This window comes from Triturus cristatus, chromosome 9 (assembly GCF_964204655.1).
Source record: "Triturus cristatus chromosome 9, aTriCri1.1, whole genome shotgun sequence".
NCBI lineage: Eukaryota > Metazoa > Chordata > Amphibia > Caudata > Salamandridae > Triturus > Triturus cristatus.
This window is the reverse complement of record NC_140592.1, coordinates 925,288,261-925,304,077: the sequence shown is the minus strand read 5'-3', so window position 1 is coordinate 925,304,077 and position 15,817 is coordinate 925,288,261. Positions and strand designations below refer to the sequence as shown.

At 48.2% G+C, this 15,817-nt stretch overlaps 1 pseudogene; it reads left to right on the top strand.

Moving 5' to 3' along the window:
* The first annotated feature begins 525 nt into the window (after positions 1-525).
* LOC146799073 (glucose-induced degradation protein 8 homolog pseudogene) lies at positions 526-1,504 on the top strand (annotated as a pseudogene).
* Positions 1,505-15,817: the final 14,313 nt, after the last annotated feature.

The following is a 15,817-nucleotide window of genomic DNA, read 5'->3' as shown; positions in this document are numbered from 1 at the left end:
GACATCACAGGGATTACATATCTCACTAGGTCAATCGGGCCACCGTCCTACAGCTCAGTTAGCACAACCCCGTAGCTGCTGGTAGGAACTCTACTGTACTGTAGGAACTGTACTTAGCATAACACCTTATGCATCCACTCAATCAGCCATGTACCCTACTAACACTTGTAGCAGGGCGCAAATCATGACTACCTCATACCCAACTGAGGCATCACATATCACCATAGTGCTGTGTACAATTGGCTTCACGTCGGAACTAGGGTGAAGCTTCTGCCCCCTCAGGCTGCCTTGCCCCCCACAACCGCACAAAACAGCAGTCTGCGGCAATGATGACAAAAGAAATTGGGGGGCCGAGATCGTGCCCCAAAACACTGGCTCGATCACCCCTTACTCTCACTCCAACTAGGGTGACCGCCACAGCAGTTCATTCTCTCGCCTCGTTCCACGTGTGACTGCCCCGAGTTTTAGGGTATAGGGGCTCGCTGCCTGCCCAAAACCTCTGGTGGCGATAAACTGGCCCCCAGCATGTCTGCTGCACCGTACTTGGAGCCCCTGGAAGAGCAGGGGCAGCCCAGCTGGGTGAGAGGACCTCTCTGCGGGTGCCCTAATCAGCACACTGTGGCCTCACCACCTGTGAAACCCCGCCCAGCAGCCTGGCCCCTTGATGCACAGCCAGAAAGCAGGGGTAATCAAGCTTGACCCTTAAGCATTAGCGCATGAGAACAGTAGAACATTTTTACCTCTAACTCCCTTTAAACATAGCCTTCTTAATCCTCTTGCAGAACACGCTCCGCGAGGTTTTCACCCATGCCGCTGCAGGCACGGTTTCCCCCTGTGGCGCTGGCACACTTGTCTGGAAGAACAACTACCATGCACCCGCTGTTCGTGGCGATACATGCATGCAGGCCCTAACTGACTGCACCTCCCTTGGGCACAGTCCAGCAGGAGCACCCCCCTGTAGGTGCAGCTGACCTCTGCCTCTAAGCGTCGATGGCCAAAGACATTGAGCATGGCATTCACTGCCATGAAACATGAGAGATTATCCTGAAAGGCCAGATCCACAAAACTATTGTACCAATACATAGCCTTACTTGGAGCTGCTGGACACAAACAGATACTTGCACTATCGGCTGCAGCAACAGCAATTTATAGATTTGATTTGTCAACGAGAGACTGAAGCAGCCTTGGAGTTTTACCCATACACAGTTAGCGGTGCAGGGAGAGGAGAGCACAGAGTGTCTGACAGAAATACAACGTACATCGGCCTCGCCTGTTTTTGATATCCCAGAAGCGATGCCATTTGGAGACCTGCAGAGCATGCTGCAGAGGCCATAGAAATGGATTGAAACTAACCAAGCTGTACTGGATCATGAAAAATCTCGAGTCCACTCCGAAGCTGGCTAAGCTGATGAAACTCGTACTATGGGCGCAGAATGAACTGGACCAGAAAAAAGTGAAATATCCCAAGATGTCAGGCCTCAGCAACGACACAATTGAGGATTGAACCTTGTGCGGAACTGCGTGAGCAGACGGGACGCTGCTCGATTTCAAGGACCTTCGTGAGGTGCTCCAACCCAGCGCCCCCCCACAGGCTCAGTGCCGTGGCACCACAGATTGCTGCACGACCCGCGGACGGGTCATGGGCAGATCGGCCGGCAACGTGCGACAACACTAAAAAATGCTGCCCCCATCACCGGAACCATGCCTGCCCCGCAGCCCAGAAGCCACCGCCTGGCGCTGAAGGCAGTGCCACCCCCACACGCCCAAGACCGAGCATGCAGCTCGCCCCCAGGCCTGACCGGGGAGGGTACAAAATTAAACCAGGGAAGTGCAAAAACCCTTGCATGGGCGGCAGATGGGTCCAAGTGAGAGAACAATGATGCACAAACACAGCACCCCATTGAAACCTCAGAGAATGGGCCATATACCTTGTGCGGCCTACCTCTGCATTTTAAAGCACTAGAGCTCGAAAAAGGTATGCAATGGATCAACCTTACGCTTAACATTCAACAAGCATCTACCGCGATGTGTAGCTCCAGTTTTCATGACTTGGAAGGGGTTAACTCGGCCTTCCAATTTCCCAAGTTTCCTGGATAAGTTACTTCAATTTGAACACGCACCAGCGCAGCCCAGTCTCCCTGCCCAAGCAGGTCGCATGACCTTGTATGCCATAGAAATTGTACCCACGGGCCACACCTAAAACACTGACACTGCCCACAAAACCACCAAGCAAAACCGCAAGGTCAGGATATCCACCGAGTGATGTGGATGGGGGGGCACAAGAGCAATGCACGGCTGCAGCCACTGCGCTGTCCCCAACACTATCCAGCTCCACGACCTGCCCGCCCGACGTGCCGCAAACTCCCTCAAGGCCCGAGCAAACCACGGAAGAGGCCATCCTGCACCACCCGCAGCCACGGGTGCTTAGAATAGTGTGCCGCCCGACTAGTATCTGGCTGTTTCGTTCATTGCATCCAGATACATAATATAGCAAGTAACATCCAACCTACAACAAGTCATAACTGTTATCTTTGTCTATGGTTGTTAGTTGCATAAGATAAATTAGCAGAGACTCGAGCTGGGCCCAAACCTGACTCCAGCTAGAGCAGACCAGGGCCTGGACCCGAGCGGGAACCCCTAACCCCAGCACCCCAGTTTGTCCGCTGACAAGGTCACCCCACGGGATGACCGTGAATCAGCCGGAGGAGCCGATAAATCCCGGGGCCAAGGTAAATGATTGCAGCACCATTGTGTGGGAGGAGATATGACCCTAGTCTCACGCTTGCCCCACAACTGACATTAAAACCTGTTAAACAGCATTCACTGTGAGGACCGAATGCACTGTACTGGAAACCCCACATGCCACGAGGCCGTCCAACTTGACCGACCGAAACTGGCAGAATGCCCCCCACGGCATGTGGCTCCCACAGCGGCAAAGAGGACTCGTACAGTAGCATACGGTCTTGGTCCCTACAGCGACCGGAGAAACCCCTTCAGTTCCCGGAGCCAACCATGGTGACCCGCACCCATCCGCCATCCCCCGAGGAGCTCCTGCGCGGGCTGTAACCACCACAATGCGCCGTACTGCTTGGTCCTTGCCTGGCACCAGCCTCTCCATACTGCGTACTGCATACAGCACCCAGCCACGGAGCTGAGCAATCTCGCCGACACTGTCTGAAAACTGACGAACTACGTGTGGATACCACCCAATCAGCACGCCCGGAACTTAATTACATACTTAGGTAGGCTGAGGAACATACAGTCCTCTAATACTGGCCGCCCATACACAATGCGACTCACCTTCACTTCCCTAAGGACTCCTAGTATATGTACTAGGCATAGGATAGGCTGTATGCGAACCAAATGCAGAATTGAGTGCGAATGGAAACCCCACGCTAGCCCTGCCTCGGGGGTGCTGTTCCCTGGCAACAAACACGCGCTCAGCTTGTTATCCAATACCACACCCGGGTGGGCGGACCCTGACCCCGGACATGGGGAACAGCAACACCGGCCCTGCTCTACGTGCGCCGCAGGCAGCCTCACCTCACCGAGAATATTCCTGTGAAGAAACTTGATGGCTCGAGGGGGGCGCCACCACGCCTCCGCAGTCACAGGAACGATCACCCTGGTCTGAACGACCAGGAGCAGAGCACTATCAGGAGGAGCTGCGGTGCTGTGTAGAACTTGGCAGCCACCCGGTGAGCCCACCCTATGCCGGAGCAAAGGCAACCCCAGCCCGGGTCAGAGGATGGCAACCCCACTACCTGGACACTGATCCTGCCACTTTGCCCCTTTATAATGCCATTACCCCGAGAATTGCCCCCCCTCGCTCAGGCAGGCTCCAACCAGAAGGAAGGATCCCCAAACAGATGAAGGGGAAACTACAACATGGGGGGGGGGGGTTACTAATAATGCCCACGAATCGCTGAAACAACAGTGCCCGACAGCGCCCAAGGCCTTATTTGACTGCTGGTGTGGCACAAAATGGGATAGCAGATGTTTAGTTGTTCCCAAACAGTGCTCACTTTATCGCGCTCACAAGGATGCAAGGCGCCGCAGGGACTCGCATAGTGCCAATATCGGCAACCGTTATCATAGCATACATCAGTACATAATCATAATAAAACACATGACACTGAATGTAAGTGGAGAAATATTGCTGCAGGTTTATTAGCATAATAAATATGCAAACACGGTGGGTTATCTTACGGGCGATCCCAGGGCAGGCCAGCCCCATGCCGCCTGCCCGTCTGATAAGCCTAGAGTCACCATGGCAACGCCAATTGGTGACCACCAAATGTTGGGAGGGTCCACCCCTCCCATCCGTGGACCTCCAGTCCACATGCTTCACCACGCCCCCCCGTGATGGGTGGGCGGAGCATACATGGCAGCCCCCGGTTGCTCAGACCCACAACCGCCTGTCGGTTAGCGGGGCGCCGTAGGTCTTCCAGTGGACACGCTAAAAGATCCCTGGGTATCCTGGCTTAGCACCACACGGTGCTGCTGCATGCTATACCCCTTGGTATGTGCAGACCCTGGATCGCCCTGTAACTCCTCCTGCAACACAAAAGTGAAAGTTGTTAGAAAAACCTTCCCCCCCCTTCTTGTCCCTCCTGATGCCGGGTAAGCGGATGGGCGGGCAAGGCAAACGAGCGGACAAGAGGGCGAGGAGGGGGCGGGGACCGAATATGTACCCCCCCCTTGGCTCCTCCCCGCCGGAAGCAGCTACCTGACTGGGGTCTCCCTAGGTCAAGCCCAGGGACACGACCTCCCACCCCTGTGCCTTCCTGTGGCACTAAGGCGGCCGCCCTCAAGGGGGCGGGCCGCTGCGCAACCCCCACCCCGGGCAGCCTTACATAGTGCCAATATCGGCAACCGTTATCATAGCATACATCAGTACATAATCATAATAAAACACATGACACTGAATGTAAGTGGAGAAATATTGCTGCAGGTTTATTAGCATAATAAATATGCAAACACGGTGGGTTATCTTACGGGCGATCCCAGGGCAGGCCAGCCCCATGCCGCCTGCCCGTCTGATAAGCCTAGAGTCACCATGGCAACGCCAATTGGTGACCACCAAATGTTGGGAGGGTCCACCCCTCCCATCCGTGGACCTCCAGTCCACATGCTTCACCACGCCCCCCCGTGATGGGTGGGCGGAGCATACATGGCAGCCCCCGGTTGCTCAGACCCACAACCGCCTGTCGGTTAGCGGGGCGCCGTAGGTCTTCCAGTGGACACGCTAAAAGATCCCTGGGTATCCTGGCTTAGCACCACACGGTGCTGCTGCATGCTATACCCCTTGGTATGTGCAGACCCTGGATCGCCCTGTAACTCCTCCACAGCCTTGGGAGTGGCCACCGTCACTACCAGGGCCCCCCACCAAGGTAGACCTATTTCCTTACAACCTGCTGCAGCCAAAGCTTCCCCTAGGCCCAGTAGGTCCAGTCTATTCGCAACCCGCAGCTGCCAAGGCTTCACCAAGGTCAAGTAAAATTAAATTCATGCCTAGCGTGGAGAGGTGCACCCCATCACCCTCCAGACACCCTGTTGATTTGGCGTGTAAAAGGCCATGCCTGATGAAGCCAAAGCCTCTTAGCTCAGTGAACTTGCACATGGCGCTATTGACTTTTCTCCTTGACACCTCAATGGCTTCTCCTGAGCGGGCTCCTTGCCAAGGTAGCCTATTACTAACAGCCTGCTGCAGCCAAAGCTTCCCCTAGGTCCAGTAGGAAAAGAACCGTGCCTAAACTAGGGAGGTGCACCCCATCTCCCTCCCGGCACCCTGTGGACTTGGCGTGTATAAGACCATGCCTGATGAAGCCAAGACCTCTTTGCTCTGCGCAACTGCGCATGGCTCCTGGTAGGCCATCATACCTACAGCATACTGATACCGGGCTTCTCCCAGGTCCAGTCAAAACAAGTCTACGCCCAACCGGGCCGGCGGCCAGCGTGCACCATCAGGACAGGTTCCCCCAACCTTTCTAAACTCCTCCGTGGATTTGACTGAAATGACCTTAAACCTAAATAGGCGATGGTCCAAAGTTGCCTTTGCATGGCTAAATAACAATCCCTTTGCCAAGACACTCCTGCCTGGCAGTGCCCAGCCTGCCTTCCTTCCTCTTTCACTCCGTTGGAGTATGCCCATCGTATTCCATCAGTCACCACCAAATGTAAAGCCTTGCCCTCCCAAAATTCTGCTAGTATACCAGGGAGAGACAGGTCAGAGTGACCCCAGAGGAGAACAACGTGTAAAATGCTTCTCTATTTGAATACCCCCCCCTTGGCTCCTCCCCGCCGGAAGCAGCTACCTGACTGGGGTCTCCCTAGGTCAAGCCCAGGGACACGACCTCCCACCCCTGTGCCTTCCTGTGGCACTAAGGCGGCCGCCCTCAAGGGGGCGGGCCGCTGCGCAACCCCCACCCCGGGCAGCCTTACAGAGGTCCCCAAGGTAAAATCCAGACCCGGTGGAATCCATAAATCCAGAACTGGGGGAATCCATAACGGGAGCGTTGCACCCTCCCCCACAGCTCCTAGAAAGCTGGGCCTGGTAGAGCTGCGGCGGTGCTCACTCGAGAGTCTCCTGCCCCTACCTCTACCCAGTAGGCCTGGCACTTCCGATTCAGCCAGGGGCACCAGAAGTGAGCAGCGCAAGCCATAGAAGGCCACCACTCGCCTATAGGGGATGGCCAGGCCGAAAGCGGGACAAATCACGAGCCCAGGGTGGAGGTCCAAAAAGCTGCTCTCCCCCCCACCCCCGGGCCCCTTGGCGACTGACACTACGGGCCTGGAACCCCTGCCCACCACGTAGCAGAGGCCCCTCGTATGGCCTAGCCCGGGTGAGCACCTCCACCCCATGAATGCAGCAGGAGTAGCTCGGGCCCAAACGCCTGAATGCTGGTCGCCCCCCAGGCTGGGGATAAGAGCGGGCCAGACCGCCTGATCCCAGGAGAAATTATATCTCAATTCTGCCCCCCAATACGCTACCGAGCCACCCCCGCTGCCCGACAGCAGCTGCCCCCACTAAGGTAGGGACCTGGTGGCCCATGCAGCCCTCCCCTGCAATAGAAGGGGGGGCTGAGGGACAAATCCACGCTCACCGGCCTCATGAAGAGCTGGCGACAACGATCGGAACCCAGCACATGACCAGATGGCGTGTCCGACGCAATGAGGATGCCAAGATGGCTGGGGGAGGCATAAATACCTCCCCACCTCCTCGGCACGCTGGAAGTGACGCACCTGGTAAGGGGACTCCTCCTAGAGTCCTGCATTAGTAGTGGGGTGGGGAAGTGCCCAAATGGCACTAAAGGAGCTGCCGCATTTATGTTACGTAATAGCTGGAGGATGCCCCAATTTTTATATTTTCACATCTAGGAGGAGCGAGGATCCGGGTGGGATTTATTGTGACCACTGACTGCTTCTATTCGGTCTCCCTTACTTGTGCGTGCAATTTTTAGTGGTGACTCATGTCCATGTTTTCCCCATATAGGGGGCGGGGAGGTGCGGAAGCCACTCTGGTTATGCCCGTAGCTCACTTATATAAGTGCTAGGTATGGGGTTCCTTGAGGCGCTTTACAATTCCGTTTTCACTGAATAGCGTGTGGAGGCTTTAGGTCGATTTCCATGAATGTTATTTCATAGCAGGAGGATGCCGCTTTATTTAGGTTTTCACGCCTGGGAAGAGCGAGGACCGGGGGAGAATTTATTATCATCTCTGACCGGTTGCTTTCTGTCTCCCTTGCTTGTGTGAGCATTCTTTAGTGGTGACTTATGTCCATGGTTTACGTTTATGCAAGGACACTTCTGTTTTCACCAGAGTGCGTGTGGATGCCTTCACTCGAGGGCACGATAACTTGGGGACCTTTACCTATCGGGTTTTTATCCTTGCACATTACTCCGTAGCTGGAGGCTTCCTGTTGATTTAGGTTTTCACGTCTAGGAACAGCGGGGTCCGGGTGAGATTGCATAGTGATCTCCGACTGCTTGTTTCCGGTCTCTATTACTGGTGTTAGCAATATTTTTGTGATAACTCATATCCATGCCTTACGCTTATGTGATGATTCTCTCACTCTTCATTCACTGCTGTTGGTCCCCTGTTTTATTTTAACGATTATACTTAGGAATCACTTCCAGCTATGGGATGACTGCTCATAGGGCAATTGGCCGAGGCGGCTTCTAACAAGGCAGCTGAATGGCTTTGTACATTTCCATATTTTGGAGCACCATGGAGGGTTCCGCAGAAACTCTCTGTATTTCATTTTTAGCCACTTAACGTAGACCTTTGTCTTTATACAGATTTGTGCTTTTGGGCATGACTTAGCCTTGGGAATTCCCTTTGCATCCAATACAATACACTAGATCTTTGATTTTGGCTTTTCTCCGCACAGTGTTCTGAGCTTTTGTGTCATTAAGGTGAGATCGCAGTCCCATTAGATATTTCTCCTCTTGAGTCAATGACAGGCATTTTCACTTGTTTGTTCAGCATAGTGTGCCCATCTTTCTTCACGGTCACTGACTTCTCAGGGTTGTGAGCAACTCTCTTGCTAGTTCTTTTTAAAGGTTCTTTAAAGACATGCATGCATTTTTAATAGGGTGTAACTACTGCTTGTTCTCTTGGAACATTTACACCACCATTCTCATTCCACTAATGCCTAAACTCTCTAGTTGTATATTTTTGTGTGTGACTTCTACATTAGCCAACTGTTTTGTAGCTAATACACATGCCATTAGTCTGGTCTGTGTTGTGAGATTTGGGTAGTTTTACACCTTAGGATATGATATTTGTATTGCTCTATCTCTTTACATGTTGTGTTGTCTACTAAATGGTGTCTTTCAATTTTTGTCATGTATTTTTATGTTTCAATATAAATGTTTTTGACTTTTTTTTAAATGTCATAAGAGGACTATTGTGTCTTTTCTGTTGAAGTCCTGTGCTGTTTTGTAATGTATTTAATTTTTGATTATTGTTTGTGTTTTGATTTGTTTTTTTAAAATGTCATTTTCAGCCCTGATGAAGTTCTCCTTGTGGGAACGAAACGCGTTGGCTGAGCTGTATGTGCCATTAACTTAAGGAAACGATTACATTGAAATAAAGACGTTGGATACCTCTAAAGTGTCTTGAACTTCTTTGCCTGGTGCACCCCCGCTTGTAGCTGCTTTATCAGCATCTGGAACACAGAGGCGCCACACAACGGCTGGTGCTGAGGTACAAGTGCACAGGACTGCATACTGAGGAAACCTGCATGAGGTGCAGAGCCATGAGTCCGCCATTGAATCTTTCTTCTAAAATCACCTGTGAGTGTCTCAAGGCGCTGGAAATGTTGGCTGTTGCATGAACATCCAGGTCTTGTGATGACAATCCTCAATGCTCCAGTGAGCATAATCCCAGAAGACAGCCGCTCGGGTCCCATTACTTCTGTGATTTCCTCCCTCAACTGGCTCCCTGTTAAAACCAAATGCATATTCAAAACAACTTGCATCACCTACAAAGCCTTTGACTGAGGCACCCTCAAATACATCACTGAAAAACTCCAAACATAGAATGCCGCTCCCTGCATAGCCCTGAATCATTACTCCTTCAAGCATCCAGGTTCAAAAAACAAAAACAAAAATGTCTCTAGAAATGCACCTAGGAAATGGAACACAATACCTCCTGAGATTTGCACAAACCTGTTTTCAAGCCTCCAAGAAAGTCAAAATGAGCGACTAGCTTAAAAGTACTTATCACACTACAATCTGGTCCTGTGGATTGCACACCTTCAGGGGATGCACACCAATCCTCCAGGCTTGGCCAAAATGAAAGTCCCAGAACAGTGATCATTTAAGTTTTCATTGTTATGGACCCACTTTCTTCTCTTGAACACTCTGTATGGAATTCTCTGTTTCTTGTCTTAAGATCCTCCCTGCAGACAGTGCTGCATACAATTTGACTTTCTGTGATTAGATCTATGCTTACGCTATCATTAATGTACCTTTCTAGTGTCTTATTGTAATGCACTCTGACACCCTTTGGTATAGTAGGAGCTATATAAGACCGCTAAAATAAATTACTAGATAAAATAAATAGCCCTACTCTGCACTGCTCTAAATTGAGCATTACCCGTTCATCTGATTTCCTCTTAACAGACTTTATTTAAATGAGGGTCATTCTATATTATGAGACAGATAACCTAGTTTGCCATCTAACAAAACATGGAAAATCTCTTTGCTACTTCCCATTTGGGGGAGAATAATGATGGCAAGCCTTCAGCAGACAAGTACATTTATGTGTTCATTAAATAACTCCCTGCAAGTCAGATTTCAGCTTCTACTTTTAGCATGTTTTGAAACACTCCCACATAGGATGCGCTCACAGACCCTGTACAGGTGGGAGTTTTAGGTGCCTCTCTATAGGAGCAGGACAAAGCAACAGGTAAATAAATAAAAAAGAATGTGCTTCTGAGGTGGTGCCTAATGTTACTGGGTGTTTATGCTGATGTCGGAAATTAAAGCAAAAGTAGTGCAGACCTGGTCCCATAAGTCCACAGGCATGAACTATGCAGGCATATTAGAACTTCTGGTTGAGTAGGTAGGTGGATGACCCCCTTTTAATCTCCCTGAGGAAAGTCAACAAAAACAAGCGGGTGATTAAGAATATTAAGCACAATATTTCTCTGGGTTCTCTTCTACATCCTGCAAAGTACAGGCAGATGCTCTTCTGACAGCTATATATTTGGTGAAGCAAGGCTTTTCAGGATCTATTAGCAAAAAGAGCAAATTCTGTGGTTCCAGCTTTGGAATGAGGACTTGGAAACTATTGCATTGTGATGAACATGCTGGAGAATTGGAGCAATTTGATTTGTTGAGTGAGGAGACAATTTTCAAAATGTTAACACTTCAAGTTTCTTTTTCTGCAGTGATGCTGAGGGTTTAAGTGAATTCTATTGATCAAGCGGATGAATGCCTTAATATCCTATACAAGCATAGTAACATAGATTTCAGATTTCCGTTCATGGAGAGTGGGAGGTACAAAACCAGTTTTGAGACCTTCCTTTTGGTGAAATGTCTATTGATTGGCTGGCTTCACTTGTCACAGACAATTGACTCCTACTTGTGCATACAGCACAACACTCATTGGGGTCCTTTTAAATTGTCTGCGATGTGATACAAGACTATGACATCCTGGAGCCGTATTACAGATGTGCCCCGGATGCGCAAGGGCATTTGCACCCACTTTGCATGCTCCTGGGGTACTTTGGTATTACAGAAGGGGCCGTAGATGCACATGTTGTGATTATAGTGCACATCTCCTTCTGTAAGTTGCAAAAAACCTTTTTCCTAAATTGACTACCTCATCATTTGCACATTGAGCTAGACTGGACCCTTCTGGTGGCCTCACCTAGATGTCTAAATGAACCTCTCCTACAATCTCGGAAAAGCTGTGGGACTTGGAAAAATCCTGATTTCCAGCCACCGGAAGACTGAAACCAACCATGTGAGCTGATCCTGCCAAGGCGCAACTTCATGGACTGAAGAAACAGGAGTCTTCCACCTGGAGGTTCTCTGCAGTAGCACATCCAGTTCAACTGAATCCATCATCAGATAAGGCCTGCAACCTTGTCCAGCTGGAGGGTTTCGACTTATATTTCAGAGACTAAGGGGCTGATTACGATGGTGGGCGGACTAGGTCTGCACGCCATCGTAGCGGTGTTTGGAACTGCCCACCAGACATGCGGCGGTCCCACCACTGTGATTAGTATGCGCCCACCATACTGGCGGGCGCTTCCAGGGCTTTTAAGATTGCGTACGCAGTGTTAAAAGTGCTTGCACTGCATTTCCCTGCACTACGTGGCAGGCACCACGCAGTGCCTGCCACTTGGTGCATAGAAATGCAGGGGGTACCATGGGTACCCCTCAGTGCAGCTACAACCCCCCAATCAAGGGGGGCCCACAACGGGCCCCCAAACCCAATCCCCACCAGCCTTTCCAATACCCACATCCTAATTTGGTGGACGGTGCCTGCTAGGCACCGCCACCATTTTAGGGGCCCTGCACTGTCCTCCAGGCAATCAGTGCGATTGCCTTTGGAAGTGAAGCGGCAGACGGACTTTGTGTCCACACGGTACCCACCGCCCTCCTAATTTGGAGGGCGGTGGGTAGATCCTCCATCTTGGATCTGGCCTTGGTTCAACATTTTCAGTTGTTGGAGGGGGTTTTTACAAATCTTCGGAGTTCTGAGTCTGTGTTACATTTCATTTGATGGGTGTACGTTTTATCTGTTCTTTACGGTGTGGATAATACGCTTGGTGATGGCGGAAGGACCGCCGGCCCAGCAGTGGCGGTCCTTCCGCCATCATAATGAGCCCCTAAGTTCCAAGCTAAATCTCTGACCAGGATGAACTTAATTGATGTAGCTGACTCGTGTTCCATTGTGGTCGGCCTGAAATTGCACCAGGTTACTAGTCAACGGCGACCATGGACTATCATTTGCACTTCCATTTTTCTTGGCGCTTTTTATCTGAAATATTCTAAAATGTATATCTCCAGTGCCCCTTATTGGATTTTTGTCACTTTGGTGTAATTTTGCCTATTAAGGACTCATACTCCTGTTTCTCAAACTATTAACATGGGATTCGGCAATCCCATATGAAAACCCATCTCTAATTTCTTATCGGCGACTAGTGACTCACCTATTTGCCAATTACATATAGAATTATAGATGGATAACAATGAATCATGGGCATGTTTTTCACTGAGCAGTTCTGGGTGACATGAAATTGACCACAAGAGCAAAGCTTGAGTTGTCTGTGATGACACTCAGAACCCCAAATTGCACAACGTCCCTATAATTCAGTTTTTACCCAACTATAATTTTATGCTATATTTGCCCCCCTGGAAATTATCTAACCCCGCTTTTAAATTCTATGCAGGGACAGAGGAGTAATTGGGGTAATACATACCATGGCCTCTCCTCCCTGTCTCAAATTTTAAAAACCATAGCTGACTGCCTATCACCTAACCCCACCATTATGGGTGCCTTCTCTTCCCTCTCCTTCAGAAGCTGTGAGCAATGCATTCTGCATTCTAGCGCTGCTTTGACAGTCTCTCGCAGAGCCCAGCCAAAGCGACCTGGAATTCCTTTAGGACGTAGCAGCAGTGAGTTACAAGATCTGCAACCCACACTTGCTACATCACAGCAATGAATAGGGATATTTAAAATCTAACATTCAGACTAATGATTCTCAGTGAGAGCCATACATAACAAAGAAATCACAGAGCCACTCAACTGTCATAGGTTTTTACAGTTGAGTTCTGACATCACAGTGCATGTTACCAGAGCAAGCAGCTGAAGGGAAAGGCAGGTCAGGTCATGGACCATAATTAAAGATGCTGTTTAAAGAATGAAAATGAAATGTTGCTTTTCTTTCTTCTGCTCTTTTATTCTAGCTGTGCAGTGAAAAGCAGAAAGGAGATATGTATGGCGATAGGTTTATTTTTTTGCACTAATTAGGTAATTTTAGAAAAGTTTTTATGTTTCTACATATTCTGAGCTACAATGCCTTTTTTCTAATAAACTGACTTTTATTAAATTATTTTAACATTTTTTGCAATAAATATCTGTTAACTTTTTTAATGTGTTTATTTTGCACTAGATATTCTATTTTTATTCCGCATGTTTGCAAACAGGCTCTTTCTTTCTTTTATATGAAAGATCCAAGCACCATGGATTTAAGTGGCTTGTGGAAAAGGTGATGGTGTGACCATGTATTATAACAAATAAAGTACCCCCTACTTTACAAGATATGCATATTGCAAGTTGCCTCTAAGTTCCATAACTTTATAAAGAAATTTCAATATCGTTATAATGTTCAGCAGAGGGTACTGGCACTGTAGCCTATATTTAAAACCACAGCTACAAATTCCAGCCTGCAAAATCAAACCTGGACTGGATAATTAACTCTTGCATGTATCTAGGAAAATAGAGATCTCTGTTAAGAGTCAGAGACCAGTAAAAAACATTCACGGAGAAATTGGGGAATATTTAATAACTTTTCATTTTCTACTACTATTCCATTCAAACATTTGGAGGATGTTTCTCAAAAGTGTTTCTTTTCATAACAGTTTTGTTTTTCGGAATAATATTTGGCTCGAGTTTAACTAAACTGAGTGCCATGTCAGTCTCTTCAGATTCTAGAGAAATTTCACCAGAACTGCCCATTTGTAAAAAGTCTTTGTGTATTTTTCATCGGAACCAATATAAGTATCCAGCCGCTAATAATTTCTTGATAGCCCTTGTCTAGTTTTTATCGGAGCTGGACCACGCCAAGAATCTCTGCTGGGAAACACGCGTTACGTATCAACAGGGTGCCAATAAATACACTATAAACTTCGATGCAGTCACCCACATTAGGTGTGGTGTGAGCGGAATAAAGGAACAAAAACAGACTACAAGGAAGAGAGACTAGGACATGCATAAAATAAGTAAGCAATGACCATATGAACGTCGAATGTAACCCTGTTCCTCCAACACAAGACCCCGAACACATATTACGTGGTGAATCTACGGCTCCACTCCACAGACATAGTGCGATTAAGCACCAGTTAGAGTTAAGCTGTTCTAAAAAAAGAAATTATTTGATCAAGAACGATAACCATTGGGCACCGCTACGAGAGCATTGTAAACAAAACAGACAATCAGGCCCCCACCCTTGCCCGTGATAAAAACACATAGCAACAGGTCCTGAGGAAGGTGGCATCTAAAGAAAATTAGGCTACCGAAACGTGCGTCGACCAGCTTGAATGAAACACCCCAACGTTTAGTACAACATCAGAGGATCTAGCGGCTCGCCCTTGTCGGACGAGCAGCATATACGCTGTTCCTTTTCTCTTTGGGGTGTAGTATGAAAGGTGTTGTATGAAAGTGATATGCATGTAGTACATTCAGAGGTGTGATTGGTGTGGGGATATTCCTTGAATCATTGTTGCGATTTGTATGTTTTTGACATAAATCAAATCTTCTCTCATTTTGTACTAAATTAAGACATAACTATTTTTGCATAGTACGTCCAGTCACAAAAAAGAGATGAATTTTTATTGTATGAGGAAACAAAGTGAAAAAGAAATTAAACAAGCAAAAAAATAACTATAAAATGAATAAAACATGAATAAAATAGATAATAAAATACAAACATAGTTGCGGTATTTTTCTCCATGTGTACCCACAATAAGTAAGCAATTTAGGTCTAGAGGGATACTGTTTATTATGTTTACTGTTTATTATTGTTGGTTGTTTTTTGTTCCCCCTGTTCCCTGACCTTAAACTAATTCATTAGGGGGTTACCTTATCTTCTATAGCCCTTGTCTAGTTACACATTGGACGTTTATCAACGTTTCATTATTTGTGGACACAATTTCTATCCTCTACAAGTCAGATTAACTGTTGATTAAATATTCCGCACTAATGCAGAATGCAGGCAGGCCTATCCTCAATGAAAAGCTGAAACACATAGTCCAATCAGAGGTACATGAGTAGGATTAGATCCTCCATCTTGGATCTGGCCTTGGTTCAACATTTTAAGTTGTTGGAGGGGGTCTTTACAAATCTTCGGAGTTCTGAGTCTGTGTTACATTTCATTTGATGGGTGTACGTTTTATCTGTTCTTTACGGTGTGGGTTGTCTTGTCTTTATTGCTGAAAAATAAGACTTCAGTGTATCATAATTTAAGTATGGGCTATGAAGAAGAGGTGTAACGTGTTAATGCCCTAATTACCTACCTGTAATCTTCTTTACTTTCATTCATACTCTTCTTCACCTCAATACTTGGGTTTCGTC